Raw genomic sequence first — 7,500 nt, forward strand, 5'->3', positions numbered from 1 at the left:
TCTTCTCTCAGCCAATCAAATTGCATAAATTTTTCAGGTAGCAGCATAATAGCTAAAACCGTTGCCCCCAAAAAATTGACATTCAAGTCATCGTCACTCTCATCGTTGCTCTGCTTTCTTTCAATTTTTCTGCAATGGAAATTAAAATCTTGGGCAGGTGTGAAAGTGTCAAGGGGTAAGAGTTAGGACATACCCTGTGTACCCTTATAATAAAGATGACAGCCTCGACTGGCCATGCAATTGTGCATTGCGCGTATTTAAAATCCACCCCACTGTAATAAATCAAAGTGCCGACACAAGGACCCCTCAGAAAAAAGCTAACTTAAACTCCCCAGATTTTATGGTATAGCTCTGAGAAAAGAACGTTTTATGATCAGGAAATGTTTTCTTCCTGTGTAATACCATTTGCAGCTTGGAATGCAGCAACAAATAGATAGTGTTGTATAACTGACCAGGTTTCGTGGTGAAAGAAACATCCAGGTACAATTAATCCAGTAACATGATCACTAAAATGAAGCAGTATTGGTACCTACTCAGAGACGGAATTTTTAGAATAAAATTTTTCTCTTTTTACAGACATAAATAACTAGTAATATGTACTTTTTTGTGCAGTACAGTAGGTAGCAGTATTTTGTACAAGAGCAACGACTTTGTAACATAACGGAGCAGGTAGGTGGCGTGGAGATGGATGAATCTAAAAACTGTACGGAAATACTTTCTGTTATATGTCTCAACAGGTTTGCCTACCAGGGAATTCGACCTTTATTTCACGAATGTTGGAATCAATGATTACGTTATCCATCATGGTCTGGAGTTAACCAGCGCTTTTACGATTTGCTTCCGAGTGCGTACCACTGCAAAGACAGCCAATTATCTGTCAGTCGTGAGTTACAGCTTGTCAACGAACGACAACGAAATCATGATAGCCAGGATGTCAGACATTTTGCTCTACGTCAACCAAAAAGGAGTGTAAGGGAAAAAAGTCACGATTATAACAATATATCATAATCGAATTTTTATGGCAAGGCATTCGTTTAGATTTACGTTTTGCAGTCTTGGGTGGGTTTCATAAGTGTATTAGGTTTCTGACCAATCAGGTCTGAGAGCTATTAGGGCTGCGAATACAAGCCCAAGCTAACATGTGCTCGCCCCCTTTTTAGTGCTCACCATCACAGAGTGATCATCGTTTGGCTCTCGTCGCAATTTCGCATTTCCCTTCACCTCCTCCCCCGCCTGCCTGCGAGCCCATTGTTTGTATACCTCTTTCTTCATTTGCTTTGTTTTACTCTGTGATGTGGCGGTTTTTTCGCCCACCTTTGGTGAAGACAAATATTTGTCGACTATTTATTCACTGTCCTGCGAATTAAGTAAAGTCCGTCACCTAGCGGTGGCCACATTCTTACTCCAACCAAGCTAGACTCAATCTCTGGTGTGTCAAAGCTCTTCAGTAAACACTGAGGTACGTCGCCACGATATTGTTTTGGTATCGTAAATCATTATAGTGCCATGGTAGATGTCTTGGGTAAATAGCCCCCTGAGAAGACATGTAGTTACTAGTAAAACACTAAACCCAGTAAGATTGAAGAAAATATATGGGAATCGAGAAACACTGGCTTCGAGGCTACATGAATGGATGGGAACCTTTAAAACACACGACTTAGTGCCAGAAACATAGGACCGAAAATTCTATGTTAATGCTCAAAAATACGAACTAAGCAAGCTACAGATTCTGTTAGCCTACTTTGTGCAAACCAACTATTGATGCAAAAGTAGATAAATTTTGATACACAGTTTTTAGGAAGAGCACAAGAACGTTTTTAGGAAGTGTCGATCGAGAATAAAAAAAAATGTCATCAGCAATAGAAATTTGCGACATGAAAACAACAGAAATTTTGTGCCACGAATATAAAAAGTTACCATCAGCGAAAAACATTTTGGGAGACTTTTGCTACGTTCGATTTTTCTATTGCACTTTTGGCTGCACGAATAAATCGCAAAATCGAAAGTGACATCGATTTCAGCGGTCTCTTGTGATCAACTTACCTTGTGTGTTACTAACAACTGGATAAATCTGTGACAAAATGACGGCAAGGCATCGGATTGTTGTTTCGTTGGCTTGTTTTTTTTTTTTCTTTCAAGTGTTGTAAAGCCACGGTGCGAGAAGAAATGTGCGATCACAATCGCCCAACTCTTGCGGTTGATCATTGTTTCTGCAAAGTCAAAAATTCACTCTCCTAGATGAGATTATTTATACCAGGAAATTCCATCGTTTGAAATAGAAGCTGCTTTATTATTCATCAGCGTCACAAATTCTTGTCGAGTTTGGGGCCATTTGTTGAAATTCAAGCACGCTTCCAACGGACCCTTGCGGAAAAACCCTGTAAGTTGCATTTTTCGCCGACACCAAAATTTGTTCGCCACCGAACAAAATTCAAAGAGGCCACTAACTCACCTTCGTTCCCAGTGTCTCTCTTCTGTGCCTCCCATTAAGGACAATGGAGGCAGAAAAGAGAGACCCTGGGATCGAGGTTGCCCTCGACTACCTGTGCATCAGGCCAAAGTGATATACAAATCCACGCGGTTTTTCCTTGAAACGAGACCACAAGGTCGATCCGGGAAAGAAACCTGACACTATTTTTTGCCATGGTGCGAGTACACTTTTATGGGAAAAATTTTGTCCCTGGCCGCTTTCACACGCCATTTGTGAAAACTAAGGTGCGGTTTTTTACTGTTTCCTTTGTTTTGAAGAGCTCATCTTTTCTCTTACCGGACAGATTTTTGCGCACAGCGCCGTGGGAAGTTCAACACAAACAAGTTTATCCTTCGCAATAATAAAGTTAAAAATAGTTTTCAACTGTTTTTGTCCGTTGCGAGGAAATTACTTATGAATATTTCTCAATGCACGCAGAAAGGTTGATGTGGTCTTGAGAGTATAAATATTATGGTCGACTGGTGATTTTTTTCTTGTTTATTTGACCTGCAGAATGTCTGTGGAATGTGAGCTCGCCTCACGATCTCCGTACTCTCACACTCACTCACTCACTCAGGGGCGGATCCAGCATTTTTTGAAAGTGGGGGCCGAACAAGAATACTAATCAGCGCGCGTTAGCGCGCCTCAGTAGCGCGTTAGGCGCTACTCTCTAGGAGGGTCTGGGGGCATGCCCCCCCAGAAAATTTTGAAAATTTGGGTACTCTTACATGCACTCTGGTGCAATCTGGAACGTAATGTATCAGGATTCCGTATTGAATAAAATTATAAGTTATGGTTATAATGATGCATGGTTTTTGACTCTTCGCTTCAAAGTCACAAAATATATATAATTATATATATAGGCATTAAGATTTTACGTTGTTACAGTCTCTGTAAGATAGGTTGACTGTAGACAAGTATTTCGCATCCAGTCTTCTTCCTCATTTCGAAAGGATAATATTAGCGCCTGTAAGTTGAAAGTTTATTCGCACAACTTTGGTCATACTATTAGCGAAAAATCACGCTTTAGCTAAAAAAATCAAAAGCTCCAACAGACTGCTTACAAAATGATAAAATTATTGTATCTTTTGACAAAAAAAGAATCTCCGACAAACTGAAAGGGGGGGCCGCGGCCGCCCCTGCACTCACTCACTCACTCACTCACTCACTCACTCACGAGGCTGATACCTCCCTTTGGAGAGTAAGGCGCAATAAAGATTTACTGTTTACTGTTTACTCACTCACTCACTCAGACAGCCCTGATGACATTGTGTGTAGTGCGCTAATCAAGTGTACTACCACAAAAAGTACATTCACCCACAATTGAGAGGCTTGAATGTTTCATAACATTCATTGCCATTCACCTGTAAACTGGGAAACTTGCTGTTATTTGCACTCGTGTTACAAATTGATATATGAGAACTCCATTCCATTTTAGGCAATAAGAACTGAGTATTTTTTTCATGTATATTGTTAAGCATGTAAACCGTGTTTTGGCATTGTTCATTTGTCAACATCTGCGTAAGAAAAGTATAGATTTCTATCGGAGAAGGTCACTGGCAGGCTTACTTCCATTTATTGGCCATAATTTTAAAATGCATGTATGTGCCTGACTGATAGTTCTGATTAACTGACAAAGTTCGTCAATGCGAAATCGACGCTGAAGCAAAAGTAGATTCCTTTCAACACTGAAAACTGAAAAGTGTTTCACAAGTGAAAATGAATGACTTTTTTTTATCTTTTTCGCAGAGATACCGGTGTATCTGTAGATGACGGTAACTGGCATCACGTTTGTATCACATGGGAGAGCACGAATGGCTCGTGGAAAGTTTACAAAGATGGCAGTGTGCAAGCCAGTCGGTCGCAGTTGAAGTTGGTTATAAAATAAAGACGAACGGAATACTCATTGTCGGGCAAGAACAAGATTCGTTTGGTGGCCGCTTTGACCCAAATCAAAGTTACCTTGGAGAACTGACGGGCCTCAATATCTGGAACAGAGTTCTCTCTCCGAGTGAAATCTTGGAAATGTCCAAATCGTGCCATGTGGGGCAGGGTAACGTCAAGAAATGGTCTGATTTTAAAGTAGGAATAAGCACAGGCGGCCCAGAGTCGGAAGGTAAACAATTATAAGGATTTGTATGGGAATCTCGATAACAGACTGAAATAGATATTTACCCGCAAAAGTTCTCAATAAAAAAGCCGCACTTTATTGTCATGGTGAATTTCTTGCTTTTTGTGTGCTTTTTTGCCTGATTGAATGCGATTTAAGCGACTTCTCAAATTCCCGAATCGTCACTCTTCCCTAAATAAAGGAAAGGCTGGCAACTCATTTCTAACTTACCTCAGATCTCGCCGAAAAAATTCACACTTCTCCGGCATCAGTCACGCTCAAACTCCGGCGATGGCTACACGGATAAATTTACTTCCCCTTGACCAAGTTTCAAGGTCCAGCGAGTATCCATTGCTGAGAAACTGCGAAAAATATTCAAATTTTCAAACTCCTTCGAGGCTCGCTAACAACCAATTTGGACACGGCTGGTCAACGGTTCACTGAGCCTCCATACGGTGAGCGCAAACCTACGCAAGTGTACCCATAGTTGGGCAGAGCTAAACAAATCCCAGACTAGTCCCCAAATACCTGCCTGGGGTCATGTTCGAGTTTCTAAATCGGCGAACGATATTAAAATTTCCACACTGAAACCTTAAACACAGCTCCCATCGCTTTGGTTGCCCCACCGCATGTTATAAATCCGGATTTTCATCGAACTCCGTAAGTACTGAAGCTGTTTGGATGGAGTTTGAAACGCAGTCGAAGGTATTTACTAGTGTATGAAACACAATCCTGTTTTTCATCCGTCAACAACTCACATTATCATGACTGCAGAAGAAATTCATATGAAAAGGTCGCTGCACCTTTTCAGCCTTTTGGACACATTTTTCTGTTGAGAGTCCAGGGAAAATGCCATCGTTGAAATCATCTGTGCTTTGTTTTTGCGCTTCCAGTTGCATTGAAATGTTCAAAGTTATTTCTCACACCGGTGCATCAAGCGATATCGATCGAAAACCAACAATTATTACTCGGAATACCTGAAAGGTATCCGAGTTACAATCTCGCTTGTCTGTTTTTTGGACAGTAGAAATTACGGTGCGGGGATTTCTTTGGCTCAAAGCAATTCACTTAACAAAACTATACTTTTTCCAACAACAACAAAAAAACAGCCGTGGTGTCGAGTGTCATCGGACGAGAGGATTTTTGCACGCGCGAGGCTTCAAGAGTTCGATGAAAATCCGGATTTATAACATGCGATGGGGCAACCAAAGCGATGGGAGCTGTGTTTAAGGTTTCAGTGTGGAAATTTTAATATCGTTCGCCGATTTAGAAACTCGAACATGACCCCAGGCAGGTATTTGGGGACTAGTCTGGGATTTGTTTAGCTCTGCCCAACTATGGGTACACTTGCGTAGGTTTGCGCTCACCGTATGGAGGCTCAGTGAACCGTTGACCAGCCGTGTCCAAATTGGTTGTTAGCGAGCCTCGAAGGAGTTTGAAAATTTGAATATTTTTCGCAGTTTCTCAGCAATGGATACTCGCTGGACCTTGAAACTTGGTCAAGGGGAAGTAAATTTATCCGTGTAGCCATCGCCGGAGTTTGAGCGTGACTGATGCCGGAGAAGTGTGAATTTTTTCGGCGAGATCTGAGGTAAGTTAGAAATGAGTTGCCAGCCTTTCCTTTATTTAGGGAAGAGTGACGATTCGGGAATTTGAGAAGTCGCTTAAATCGCATTCAATCAGGCAAAAAAGCACACAAAAAGCAAGAAATTCACCATGACAATAAAGTGCGGCTTTTTTATTGAGAACTTTTGCGGGTAAATATCTATTTCAGTCTGTTATCGAGATTCCCATACAAATCCTTATAATTGTTTACCTTCCGACTCTGGGCCGCCTGTGGGAATAAGAGGCAATGTAAGGGTTATCTCCCCATCGGCTTGCGAAGTGTAAAATTCATTTTGCATTGTTTGGCATTGCTGCATGAAAGCGTCATGAATCATTCTTTTTCAATAAATGTTTTACCGTGTGTTGTCGCTGTTTCATTATTGCCTTCTTTTAAAGTAGATCTAACGAAGCAGGGTGAACATTGGTGTCTGAGATTTTAGTCACATCCAGTCGATTAAATATAGGTACTATTGAAACAATTACAGCCTTCCTTAATCGTCCGGCCAGTACCGCATCCTTCACTAAAATACCCACACTTGAAGTATGAACATTTAATAGCACATTCTAGAGTATAAAGGGCCTCCCAAGGAGGTCGAACATCCTTCGGATTACGTTAAGAAAAACTCAGTCTCCAATTTTTGAAATATCAGCGGAAATGTGCTGCCTTTGAAACTATATACTCAATTTTTAGAGTTTCAAGTCTTGTGAACAAGGACTGTAAACCATAGCCCCCGTCTCACAGTCCTTAACTGTCAACACTTGTTTGGTTTAAGAACATACAATTTGTTTGCGAAGAGGAGGACAAGGTATTCCGGTTTTGTGAAATGTGGTCGACCAGTGTAAATTAGCGTGTAGGACTTTTGAGCGAATGCGACTACAATAACAAAATTCCTTTTAAAATAGTCAGGTGATTTGCCGGGAGCTAAAAAAAACTCACTGAGATACATAGCCTCCGGATCCCACGCAGCCTCCCACGTTTTAGGTCGTCGTCACGCGTTCTCCCCCACTAGGGAGCTTACGCAAGGACGAAGAAGACGAGTACGAATACGCCAAAAAACAATAGTTCTGATAAGCAAAAACAAAACAATGCACGCCCTGCACATGCGTCTCCCATTTGTGTAGAAATCCATACCGTTCCCGCCCTGACAAGGACGGCCAGCACCTAACGATAAATTTTCAATTTTCTCTCTAAATATCCACACCGTTTTCATCAATTTTATTCCTGGAATGTTGACACTCACTTTCCAAACCGTACAACTTGGAGTAATAGCAAAATTATTACAAGGTCTTAAAATAACGGGAAATAATATTTTTA

At 41.2% G+C, this 7,500-nt stretch overlaps 1 pseudogene; it reads left to right on the forward strand.

Moving 5' to 3' along the window:
- Nucleotides 1–6,470, forward strand: part of LOC137990651 (neuronal pentraxin receptor-like) — a 9,214-nt pseudogene extending 2,744 nt beyond the window's left edge.
- The last annotated feature ends 1,030 nt before the right edge of the window (nt 6,471–7,500 follow it).

This window comes from Montipora foliosa, chromosome 2, assembly GCF_036669935.1.
Source record: "Montipora foliosa isolate CH-2021 chromosome 2, ASM3666993v2, whole genome shotgun sequence".
Taxonomy (NCBI): domain Eukaryota; kingdom Metazoa; phylum Cnidaria; class Anthozoa; order Scleractinia; family Acroporidae; genus Montipora; species Montipora foliosa.